General features: G+C 39.4%; 1 pseudogene across 1 annotated transcript; it reads right to left on the reverse strand.

The window, feature by feature from the left end:
* Positions 1-332: 332 nt before the first annotated feature.
* Positions 333-13,526, reverse strand: LOC307102804 (large ribosomal subunit protein uL22-like; annotated as a pseudogene). Its single transcript has 2 exons — positions 13,457-13,526; positions 333-891 (listed from the first exon to the last, which is right to left on the reverse strand). The product of its transcript is annotated as a large ribosomal subunit protein uL22-like (transcript).
* Positions 13,527-13,869: the final 343 nt, after the last annotated feature.

Below are 13,869 nucleotides of genomic sequence, written 5' to 3' on the forward strand. Positions count from 1 at the left end.
CAGGTGAGCTGAGATCTGAAAGGAGTAGAAGATGGTGATTAGGCAAAGGGCAGATCTAGGGGGCTTGGGAAAACATACCAGACCTAAGTAACAGTGAGTGTCAATGCCCAGAAATGCATTTAAACCCTAGGCCCAGAGACAGGGCAGGTTGGAGACAGATTAGCGCCCACATCATGCTCGGTCATAACATTTCCTCCTCAAAGAAAGAAAAGAACTCCTCACAGTAGAAACACCAGGCAGTAAATTTATTTGCTCAACAGCTTAAATAGTCATTGTGCTTCATTATGACAATATATTTATTTCTTTTCTTTTCTTTTTCCTTTTATTAGGATTTATTTCATGCTGAATTTACTCTTGGCCATAAATTTTTGTTTCTTCAGTTTCTTCTGGGATATCTTTTTCTTCTATGCAACCTCTTCTTCTGATTTAGGAACAATCTGCTCTTTTTTGGTAAAACTCATCTCAGGGAGCTCATGTGGGTTAGTCTGCCCGTGAGCTCTGTAAGTTCTGCACCTCATCTCTGGAGCTCTGTTCACCTGGATGTGCTCAACGACCAGAGAATCTTCATCTAAACCCTTAAGTTCAACATGACTCTGCATTTTTAAGCACGTGCAGCAAAATTCAGCACTCTCTTTGGGCCACAGACCCTGCATCCAGCCCCACTGTTTGGCCTGGTCACACCTACCAACTCCACCATTGTAATGACGTGATGATGGAATGGCACACATTGCTTCTTTAAAGTGACATCCTTCAGATACTTGGTGGCTTTTCTAATATGCATTCCCTTGATGGCCTGGGCAGTTTCATGAGTGTTCTTAAAGTGAACAAGGAGATCTGAACTTCTTGATTTGCATGATATTGTGGGGTTTTCTGGGTCAAATGAATAGCAAACTATTTCCAGAGATCACCTCTGGCCACTTTCCAATTATAACAATGATAAACAAATGTTAATTATTTATAATTATATACTATTATAATTAATTTCATATAATTAATTATATTATCAATATTAATATATGATAATATATAAATGGTTTAGCTTTTATTATAATACAAAATGATCTAACCAGTGTACAAGAATAGGATCTATTAAGAGTACTCAATACCATCTATTGTATTATTTGCTAACATATCTACCTTCCAATGTTTTTGGTTTGTTTTGTTTTAATTACAATTCAGTGTTTAAAAGATAAAGCTTTTTAACATTCAATATTGCTCAATAGCTAAATGCATGAGCTGTCCTAGATCATGAGGTTAGTGATGCTTATTTTAATATTAAATAAAAGAATTCATTTTCATTGAAGCAAGCAGGGAATTAAGCTTACAACTTCAATTACCAATAATTAATTCCCCACACTGCAAGCCATGCCATTTGCATTTAAACTCCCAATGCCCAACGGATAACAAAAATCTATTTTGATCACTTTTTATTTTCATCATTTAAGGAGTACATCTTATTTCAATTAGGCACATGTATTTCTAGATTATAAGAGAGAACAAATACCCCTTCTAAAGAACTAGGCAATTGGAGTGGGGGAGGCTTTGAAGCATGACAAAGACATTCTAGGGTCTTTTCATTTCTCTTGCTTTAATTGAAGGAGTGCCTAATATTGTGTAGAATTAGCTACCTCGTATATACTAACCTATTATTTGTAAGCAGATGGATAATTCCTCTGAATTTGTTTTTCCTTATGCATTAAGCTATTCTTTGGTGGCTTTTCATTATCTGAGAGAGAGAAAGTAATTGAGCACATGATTTAAAATGAGGCAAAATTAAGTCCTGCTCCAAAGCCAACCTCAGACAGCAAGCCTGAGGATCAGAAGAACTCTTCAGAGAGAGAGGCTTGAACTAGAGAGGCATCCCAGAGGCTGAGCTCATTGGGATGGTCCACATTTTTTTTTTTTTTACAAGTTCTGAACAGAAAAAAGCCACCAGGGTATCACCAAAGCAAAGACACAATCAGAGCCAAGTTCTTAGACATAAAAAGAAATGCTTAGAATTAGGTTTGACTGAAAACAGGCAGACCTGGGTGGCATGCAGAAACTAAGTTCTAAGCAATCTTATTTTTCAACTTTTAAAGACATTTGCTTTCTTCCCTCTTATGTTGATTTTGTCCCATATAAATTTCATAATTCCTAAGAGAACTGACCATGTTATACTAAAATCTCATTTAAGTGGAACTCAATGAGATGAAACCATAAATTACTTGGAATGAGCTTTTACATTTGGCTTTCAGGAAAAACAATGCAATATCAATCATTTAATAAAAAGTAATAGATACAATGGCAAGGTCTAAGGTTAGTACATATTCACTTCAATCTTCTATCTATGACTGTTGAATGTCTAATCATGTCCAGAGTCTTGACTTGTATACCCTACGACAGTGGTCGGCAAACGCATTAGTCAACAGAGCCAAATATCAACAGTACAACGATTGAAATTTCTTTTGAGAGCCAAATTTTTTAAACTTAAACTTCTTCTAATGCCACTTCTTCAAAATAGACTCACCCAGGCCATGGTATTTTGTGGAAGAGCCACACTCAAGGGGCCAAAGAGCCGCATGTGGCTCGCGAGCCGCGGTTTGCTGACCACTGCCCTACGACATCCTTCACATTGTAGTAACACATGAAAAAAACCACATTTAATTCAGTGCGTTATACTTCCCATTTTAAGAAAACAAATCAGAATATATATATATATATATATATATATATATATATATATATATATAATATTTAAATATATTTTTATTGATTTCAGAGAGGAAGGGAGAGGGAGAGAGAGATAGAAACATCAATGATGAGAGAAAATCATTGATTGGCTGCCTCCTGCATGCCTCCTACTGGGGATTGAGCCTGTAACCCAAGTATTTGTCCTTGACCGGAATCGAACCAGGGATCTTTCAGTTCGCAGGCCGATGCTCTGTCCACTGAGCCAAACAAGCTAGGACATCAACCACTATATTTTTAAATGATTCTATTAACAAAAGTTGAGTCTGAAAGGATTTTCTGGCTAAGTGAACCTTAGTGATTAAAAATGACAATAGCTATTCAACCTAGTAATCAAGCATTCTGATTAATCTATCAACTTTTTCCATCATTAAGTAAAAATAGATACATTAACAGAGACCCAGCTGTCATATAAAATTCAACTAAAAATTTCCAAATGAAAGGAAATTTCCAAATGAAAGGGAAGGATTCGCTAGATATTAGTATGCAAAACAAGTAAATAAAAACAGATTTCTTGCTCCTGCAGGCCAAGAGCCACATCTAATAAAACCATTTAAACAGATTCACAACTGGCCCTGCCATGTATATGCTTGATGTATTGTTGTTAGCACAGCCAAATATTTACATCCTAGGAAATTAAATCTAAAATATAATATGTGATTTCTTTTCACATGACAGACTTAGAGAAAGCATTGAAAAAGTTTTGTGGTTTTTTTTTTTTTTTTTATTGCATTGTTTTTGTTAATGAACCACTCTGATAAAGAAAAGATAGAGGAGTTCTGGCCAGTGTTGCTCAGTTGATTGGGCGTTGCCCTGTGCATTGAAAGTTTGCCAGTTCCATTCCTAGTCACAGCGTATGCCCAGGCTGTGGGCTCCATCCCTGCTAGGGGGTATGCAGGAGGCAGCCGATGGATGTTTTGCTTTCACATTGATGTTTTTCTCTCTCTCCCCCTCCCTCTTCCTCTCTCTCTAAAAATTAATTTATAAATCTCTCACTGTATGGGAGAACATACTTGATAATGATATATCAGATAAAGGGTTAATATCCAAAATATATAAGGAACTCATACAACTTAATAAAAGGAAGATAAACAATTCAATTAAAAAATGGGCAAAGGACTTAAAATAGACACTTCTCCAAAGAGGACATACAGATGGCCAACAGACATATGAAAAAATTCTCAACGTCACTAATCATCTCGAGAGATGCAAATCAAAACAACAGTAAGGTACCATCTCACTCTTGTCAGAATGGCCGCCATCAACAAATCAACAAATGACAAGTGCTGGTAAGGATGTGGAGAAAAGGGAACCCTAGTGCATTGCTGGTGGGAATGCAGACTGGTGCAACCATTATGGAAAACAGTATGGAGTTTCTTCAAAAAAATTAAATATGGAACTGCTATTTGACCCAGTGATCCCACTTCTAGGAATATATCCTAAGAAAACGGAAGCACCAATCAGAAAGAATGTATGCACCCCTATGTTCATAGCAGCACAATCTACAATAGCTAAGACATGGAAACAGCCCAACTGCCCACCAGTAGATGAGTGGATAAAAAAGCTGTGGTACATTTACACCATGGAATACTAAGCAGCAGTAAAATAGAAAAATCTCTTACTCTTTGAGACAGCATGGAGTGACCTGGAGAGTATCATGCCAAGTGAAATAACTCAGTCAGAGAAAAACAAGTATCACATGATCACACTCATATGTGGAATCTAAGTAACAAAATAAACTGATGAACGGAGTGGATCCAGAGACATGAAAGCATGGAACAGAGTTTGGAACCTCAGAGAGAAGGTGGGGGAGGGTGGGTGGGTGGAAGGTAATCAATCAAAGGCCTTGTATGTTTATATGCATAACCCATGGACACAGACAATAGGGTGCTGAAGGCCTGGGGCTGCGGGGGGATAGGAGGGGAGACTGTAGGGGGTCACTGGAGGAAAAAATGGTACATATGTAATATTTTCAACAATAAAGAATTTTTTTTTTTTAAAAAAGAAAAGGAATAGAGGAGAAGATTTGTTTTGCTTAGGAATGAGGAACAACTATGTGACATCCTTTGTTGGTGTCTGGCTTCAGGGTATTTTCAAGGTCATTCCTTCAACAATAAAGGTACGTCACTCAGACCCTTTGTTACCTTCCTGCTCAACACTATCTGTTAGGCACAACCTCTCTCTCACTTCAGTAAGGCTTTGGCTCCTTCCTAATGTTCCACTGATGTTTTTGGCGCAGACAAGCAAGTTCAACCCAGGAGCTTTATTTTAGTTCCCCTATGAATGGAAGTTTCTAAGCACAATGGGTTTTATTAGTCCAAAGTATCCCTACTGGACCACACAGCTCTGAGACCCACCCCTTATTCACAGATAGCCTCGGGGAACAAAGGGAAGAGAGAAGCCTTAAATTTGTTTGGAAACATCAGCCAACCCTGGAGGTCTGGGATGGGGAGCAGCTGAGCGTCTAACAGATTTGCTGCGACAGACACAGCTTTTCTCCCCTGGAAGGGGAGCACGGCACACTGGTTCCACTTTCCAAGGTTCTGTAAACGACACACTTCTGAAGGCAGCAGCATGGCACTGGCCAAAAACATCTGGGTGACTCTCTACAAGAACTCAAAACAGACCGGATCAGAAAGGGCGGCAAGATCTTTGTTGTTTCCCAGTTGGAACCAGAGGCTGTTTCCAAGTCAGCCGTCAGCCCCGGCTTGGAGATGTGCTGCTTCTCACAGGCCAGATAGACAGTGTTCATGCCATTGTCTGTTGCTCAAGCATTTTGAGTTGTTTTTTTTTTTTCTTTTCACTAGTGATGATGATCTCATGCTCCTCTGCTCTATGTTCCCTGGTACTAAGTTACTCTTTTTGAGGTGAATACCAAGATAGGGGTGCAGACTTCGGCACTGCAATAACTCTTATTGCTCAGAAGTCCAGAGAGTCCTAGTGGCTGAAAACTTATCAAGGTCATAAGACTAACTAATAACCCAATGCAGTCTTTAAAATATTTTTTTTTTATTGATTGATTTTAAAGAGTGAGAGAGGGAGGGAGAGGAAGGGAGAGAGAGAGGGAAAAAAAAAGAGAGAGAGAGAGACAGAGAGAAACATCAATTTGTTGTTCCACTTGTTTATGCATTCATTGGTTGATTCTTGTATGTGTCCTGACTGGGGATGGAACCTGCAACCTTGTTGTATCGGGGCAAAGCTCTAACCAACTGATCTATCTAGCCAGTGCCCCAACCAAATGCAGTCCTGAACCCAAATCTCTTGTCTGCTGATTCCAGAATTCTTCTGAATATGTAAATCATTCTAGTGTTTAAGATAGATTCTCTTTTTTTTCACTGTGATAAGTGGAGCAATGTCTTCCTCTTCCCAACAAAAGGTTTACATCCTAAACCCTGGAACCAGTGAATATGTTTTGTTCCATGGCAAAGAGGAATTATAGTGCAGGTGGGATTAAGGTTGCTAAGTCAGAGAAGTGTGATCATGTGATACTTGTTTTTCTCTGACTACGGTTTAGGATCAACTGACCCTAAAATAGGGAGGTTTCCTGGATTATCAGGGTGGATTCCAATGTCAGTATTCACAAAGGTCTTGTAATGTGGAAGGAGGCAGAAGAGTCAGCGTCAGAGCAATGTCATGTGAAAAGGACAGGATTGGATATTTACGGAGGAAAGACTGTTCCACGATGTGACCCTGCAAGCCGGAGCTGGGCCAGAATGCAGGTTGCTTACCACAACCCCCCCCGCCCCTACAGACTGGTCATAATCAGTGTTCATTCTGACATAAGTCAGCACCCCTCCCCTGCCTCCCACTATGTGCTGGTTCCTGAAACAGCCCATTGTCCTGACCTGGTCAAGCATGTAAAGTAATTTTCCCTACCTGGTATCACTCACATACTAGTACCCATGACAATCCCCTTACCCTAAAATTCATTGGCACCCCAATCAGCATGGGGATCCCATTTGGTCTTGCAGCTGCCCAAGATGGGCCTGCCTCATATGCAAGTTTCCCTTAATAAACTCTTAATTACCAGACTGGAGTGGCCAGCCTCTTTTTCCCATCTTTCCCTGCCCTCTGCTTGTGAAGGTAGATTTTCAGTTCTGGGGCCTTTCCCTGGGCCTGTGTGCACTAACATCACTGGCTTTGACCATGGAAGGGGGCCACCAGCTAAGGAATATGAGCAGCTGCTAGAAATGAAAAAGGCAAGAGAGCAGTGTTGGCCAACAACTTGATTTTAGCCCAGTGATACTCATTTTGGACTTTGGACCTCCGGTACTGTAAAATAATTAATCTCTGTTAAGTCACTAAATTTGTGGAAATTTGTTACAGCAACAATAGAAAACTAGTATACTCTCTGAAGCATCTAAAACACACGATAACAAAACTCAATAATACATCCCACTAGTGTTAAAAAGTACCTATCATTCCTTTGAGATTTGATCTTAGCTAATTGTAGCAATTAAGAATAACAGCAAATATGCAAGTAGAATACCTATTGTGTGTCAAGAACCGTTAACTCATTTAAGCCTTTTCAGAACATGATGAGGCAGATTCTAGTAGCAGTCACACTTTGTGGAGAAGGGAATGAGGCACAGAGAAGTTGTGTAACTTGTCCAAGGTCACCAGGCCAGAAAGCTGCAGAACGGGGCTTGAACCCAGAGAAGCTGGCTTTAGAGTCTGTCCACGACTAAGGTCTTCTGCTCCTCTCAGTGGTAGTGGCCCAGGAGCATCCTTACCCTTATCCAAGGGAGAAACAAAATTGCCATGGAGATACATTTTTTTCTAGTGCATAGATTTTTTTTTTTCCTTTGAAATATTTTTAGCTTTCTCCTGTAGGCTTTCCTTATGGCTATTCAACCTTTCTCTCTCCTTCGCACTGATACACAATAACTTTACCTTAAATCCTGAAATTTCATAGTCTTGCAGCTATGGATTATTCAAGAACCAATCAACACGTCTGTGGTTTCCCAGCTTGGTCGCTCTGTTCCTTCTTGCTTCTTGTCCTCTTCAGATACATTACCCCACCTACTAGTCTACACGCAGTAAACAGAGGAGATGAAGAGGAAATCTGCAGACATAGTGACTTGTTAAAAAGCTCTGACAAAAGAGGAGGTTTGCCCATAATTACTTACCATGGATCCTTTTTTCTATTTGTTTTCAAATGAAACTTAAGCTTCTTGTGTTCCTGTGACGTTTTTAATTTAGACATCATTTTCTTTCAAGTCTTCATTCCTAATAGAAGCTTTTGAGATTTGCTAATTCAATTCATTCCCGCTATGCCATCCTCTCCATTATCACAGATGGTCAGGAATTGGCTTTAATCATAGTTTGTTTGTTTGTCCTCCCCCACCCCCCTTTCTGTGTCTCTAGACACAGAAAAACAAAACAAGAAGTCAACATCGGTTTTTTTCTCCTTCAAGTCTTCTTTCCCAGTTTAAATATGCTTCACTCTAAGCGATAACCCAGGAATGGAAATAGATTAGTGGTGGCCAACAGGTCAGCGGGGACTATCCCAAGTATCCTTGGAAAGGATTTGTAGAAAAGTCTGGGCTCTAGGGAAGAGTTTGGTGATCTATTCGCAGATGGAGAAGTTCATTGGTAAATGTAGCTGTGTGTTTTGGAGGTGAGCTGGGTATTGCAGCCGCCATACACTCACTGTGCCTGCTGCATGTAGTGAGTCAAGAACTGCTCCATGATAGATGTCTATGAGCTCCTGTGGGGAGGAGCTTGGGCTCCAGCAGCACCATCTGTTTCAACATTAGCATTTTCTCAGTCCTCCGAGTTTTCAGGAACAAATAATTAAAGCTACATAAAAGCACATAGAAGATACTGCGAATGCACCTCAGCCCAGAGGTGAAGCCGAAGCCATTTCATATGATCCCCATTTGAAACAGTAGGAGTTACCAAAATAGAAATGTTGAGCAATATGTGTGAAGTCCTTGAGGGATCAGATCCCTCACAAATATCTACCTCTCAAAGCTGTGTGACGATGGAGCACCCAGTCTATGCTTTTTCTTTCTAGGCCAGACCCTGCAGGGTCTGTCACGTCAATTACTCTTCTCTACGTTGCCTATCACGTATGTGCTGTCTTGCTCTGCGGTTGTGATAGTTAAAAGAACATATAAATCAAACCGTGGAGTTTTGTCTAATTTCCTGGCTTCTTGCCTCAATATTCTGCTTAATTTTTTTTTTTAAATCCTCACCTGAGGAATGAGGATATTTTTTCCACTGATTTTAGAGAGAGTAGAAGGGAGAGGGGAGGAAGAAAGAGAAAACTCGAAGTGAGACACATCAACTGGTTGCCTCCTACACATGCCCTGATTGGGGGCGGGGATCAGACCTGCAACCCAGGTATGTGCCCTTGACCAGAATCAAACCTGTGACCCCCTGGTGCTCAGGCCGAGGCTCTAACTACTCTGCTTAATTTTTGCTTTGGAGACTAGTTATAAAATGGGTGAATTTTCTTTAAATCAGAGGACATTGCACAAAGTTTGACAAGCCTGGTAATTAACAAGGACTCATGAAATCAGACCTCTGGTTAAACCGAATGAAATATCAGTTGAACGACTATTTGGATGTACTGTTGAGGTTTCGTCTAGGTTCGAACTTTAAAAAAATACACAGTTTAAAACACACACACACACACACACACACACACACACACACACACACTCACACACAGAGCTTCAGCTTCAAATTGGTCTGTGAGGTGCACATTCCAAAACACTGGTTGGGGTCACACAGTTCCGGGGCGGGGGGGCGGGGGGGAGGGGAATTCAGGTGATATTTAATTTGATTCACTCCAGCTTTCAGGATTTAAGTTAAGGTAAAGTTACTGTGTCTGCCATTTTAAAAAAATACATTTTTATTGATTTCAGAGAGGAAGTGAGAGGGAGGGAGAGTAGAAACATCAATGATGAGAGAGAATCATTGATCAACTGCCTTCTGCTCGCCCGCTACTGGGAATCGAGCCTATAACCTGGGCTTATGCCCTGACCAGGAATCTAACCGTGACCTCCTTGTTCACAGGTCAACGTTCAACCACTGAGCCACACTGGCTGGTGAATGGAAAAGAAAAGTACTTTCAGAACTCAGAGATTCAGAAAATTTCATTAAAAACACACACAACAGAATCCATGTGCCTTGAAGAGGCACCTGAAACAAAGACAATTAAACGTCATATTTGTTTTTGGTTACACAATACCTTTTAGTTGGACTAGTTCTTTAAGTGTTACTATATAGCGCTTATATTTATTATACAATTTAAAGAAAAATATGGTAATCTCTCACGCTCCTACTAAGGCTATAGAGACTTGTGGCAAAATTGCTGTGTGCCCACCAAAATCCATTTGTTACCTCCTGGGCAGACGACTAGCCTACGTTTCCCAGCCTCTTCTCTACTTAGTTGTGACCATGTAACTGGGTTTTGACCAGTGCAATGCGGGTGGATGTGAGGCACATTACTTCCAGGCCCAGGCTCCCTCCCCCACAAACTCCTGCCACACTCTTCATACTCTCTCTGATGTCTTTCCTCAGATTACATGATCCGAAAGGACTTTGAGACCCCAGTTATTCTGAAGTCACAAGATGGAATGACCACATTGGACATTGTGTTAGAGAGAAATATTTTTTGTGTGAAGCCACTGAGATCTTGGGGTCTGCTATAATGGCTGGCATTACTTACTCTAATACAGAAATGGTCTTTGCAACCAAGATAAAAGACAGTGTAATTAATAGCAAGCCTGCACATATAAAACTGCATTACTCTCACAAGTTAACTTGGATTTGAATTGAAATCTCAAAATCTATACTTTTTATTGCCGTAGCACACAACAACAAAAGAACTAGTTGAAAATTCAGCCAGTTGATTATTGTGTTATTTGTTATATCCAATAACTAGTTTGTCTAATATGTAAATGAAACTAACAGGTATTTAAATTCAATAGGCTAATTGTTTTGTTGATAGAAAAATGTTAAAGTCTCACTTCTCATTTATGTTAAGAACTTGAAACTTTTATTTTTTAATCTGTTTTTAACCACAGTTAAATGAACAGAACTTCTTTTCTTTTTAAGCCTTCAGTTTACCTGAAGGCATTTGAATATTCAACTTAAAATAACAACATTTAATTTATTTTAAGAGTTTCTCAATGATACTTTCACCACTTTAGTTTGTGCACTTAATCTTTTCTTTTCTAGAGAAATGTCCAAGTGAGTATATTTTGGGGGGAATCTATAGGGAGTATGATATAAAACAGTGAACTTTTTTATTATAACATTCATTATAAGACTATCCTATGAAAAACAAAGGAGTAACAGAACAACAAAAATGTTATAAACAATGTGCTTTGAAATAATCATAAGATATAAAAGGAGAAAAAATGGACTTTAAAAAATTAATCTCAGTGGTAGAACTTGGATGCCTTTGGGAACACAAATTGGAAGCTACTTATTAAACAAGCGTAATTTATTCTGGGTCCACACCACAAAATGGCTTCAAAGGTTTTTAAAGTAGGTCGTTTGGATACTCTAAAATGTTTAGCGGGTTGTAACTTTCCTTAGCGTGTTCATATGAGAGGTAGGGTGCATCCCAATAGTATCCTTGGGATTTCTGACCATATCAAAGCAAACTGAACTACATCATCAAGGAACTCTAATGAGCCAGTTTGTTTAATTGAAATGCTTTAAATTACCATGTAGTACAGCATGAAAAAATCATTATTTTCATTAGCTGAACTATTTCTGTTAATCCCAAACTAAAAGTTCTAATATTGAAGCATGATATAATAAATGCATTGCAAAACATGTTAAACAGCAGGCTGCAAAGAGGAATTTAAATGAAAGAATTCATTTAAAAATACCAAGATTTTGCCTTAAACATTACTCTTAGGCATCTATATCCTATTTTGCCAACTTTGCCAGACTACTAATTGTGGCATCACCATTTAGTTATCCTCTTTGTCTTTGTAGACTGTACTGCTCTCATATCAACACACAGGCAAAGTGGGTTGCTTTATACAACATCAGTTTAAGAGATTTTCTTCATTTTTATCCCTGAAGATGAGATTATTTTGACTGAAGAAGAACCCATGTATAGTTAAGTGGGGGAAATTCATATAGCATTTGTTGTGATTATCTTTCCATTGGAAGAACTGACTGTCTAATAGTGGAAAGCAGAATAAAATTTCCTATTTGTTTGAAATATGATCTATTTCAACATGAGCACCGACAAGTAGCCTAAGAATTGTGCCCCTCACTCAACTGATCTGTATCAGGAGCTAGATCAAGAGGGTCCCTTGGGAATGGATGGAGTGTGAAAGATGTGTAACAAGCAGGGGGAGGAGTCTCCTCCGTAGGCTAACTAACATCACCTAAGGGTATATTTTGCTTTAATATATTAGTTATAACTCAAGAGAAAAAAAGAACAAGTCTCAACTCTGAGTTGTGACTTCAGATGGATTTAAAAAATGAGATGCAGGATATTACCAACAGAAAAGACATTCTTTACTTTTTGAGTAATAATGAAGGTTTGAATTATTTGCTATTGATTTGTGCAAAGGAATCATTATAATGGGAAAAATGTCTTTTTCATAGCTTAAATACATAGAAATAATTTGAAGAATTAAAAAAATGTTTTCTCTAATTTTGTGGGATGTTAATTTTAGTCTGTTGTGTTTTCTGATTAAATGTTTTAGATGCTATTTTGCTAATAATCATCCCCATAATAAAATTCAAAAAACGTCTCCAGTTTCATATGAGTTGCTATGGACAAAGAGAACTGGACCCAGGAATCTTTGTTTCATTAATTTTTGTACGCTTCTGACATTTGGTGTACAATACATATATAATTTTAAGGATTCTCTTTTAGGGACCCTGGAGGAACTCCTCCCACAGAAAAAATATTCGTATATTAATAAACTATGTCAGTTATTTTTTTTCCTGCCATGTTGTAAACTAGAAAGTTGAATTTTCCAGCTTCTAAAAAAAGTTGACTGTTTTGATCATTAGTCCCTTGAGCCCTGTACTCAGCTGAAGTTTTATTTTCCCATCCCTGGTGCCGCCTGAAGCTCTTTGTCTGCGATTCAATCTCTATGGCTTTAATCATTTTGGATTGTACCAATGACTTCTCAGTAATAGAAGAAATGGGGAGCCAGACTTGGCATGGGACAAGTCCTTTTAGCTGGAGTATGACATTATATAATGCCGTACACACAAAAAGGGCCCACAGTCAGATTAAATTAATGAGCGGCATGTTTTTAATCATTAAGGTAACAGCAACATGTGGATTCTTTGCCTCTGTTTTAATCATTTTTTATGTTTTTACCAGCTAGATCATGAAATGATTTTTGAGAAGTCTTCCCATTTCATTGCAGAGAATAGCATCTATGTGGGGGCAGAAATAAATGCTTCAGAGTCCTAAGAAACCATAAATGGCTTTATACATCAGGTTCAGTGAAATGTATAGCTACCTCTTTGTCCTTCAGTGATGGAATGTGGAGGGACAGGGCTGTGGCCACCATTAGCAAATGGAACCAGCATGTGTTCTAAATTGCAAAGAGGTGAATTGTAAGTCTCAGCAGCTGAGGCTGAAATGGATTATTTTCTGGACCATGCTCAGCATTTAGACCAGGTGAGTTGGAAGAGATACTGCTGACTAGGCCAGCGGGGGCTCTGAACGCTTTGCCTCAGCTGGAAATTGCTTTATGCAAACTTTCAACTCACTGGCTGGTACCTGCTTGGCAAATGTTGGCAAGAGTACTTGCTATTCTCAGGATGGTCTTGGTGAGCAGATCAGGACACATGGCTCCTAGACCTGATAGACTAGATAAAACATGTTTCAGAAAAGGATGTATATCTACACTAATAAAAAAGTAACATGCAAATTGACTGTACCTTCGCGTCACCCACCAGCCAATCAGGAGTGAGTACGCAAATTAACCCAACAAAGATGGCGGGTTAATTTGCATACACAGGCGCCGAGCTGCTGGGGGAGGGGCAGGACACTTGCGTTGTCACCATGGCGACGATGCAGGCGTTCCGCACTGCCCCAGCCGCTCCAGGTCTCTGGGCAGCATGGGAAGGCGGAAAGGCGAATCCTGGCCGGAGTGAAAAGATGGCTCTGGCCGGAGCGAAGGCAGTGCCAGC

Source organism: Cnephaeus nilssonii (assembly GCF_951640355.1).
Source record: "Cnephaeus nilssonii genome assembly, chromosome: 1".
Taxonomy (NCBI): domain Eukaryota; kingdom Metazoa; phylum Chordata; class Mammalia; order Chiroptera; family Vespertilionidae; genus Cnephaeus; species Cnephaeus nilssonii.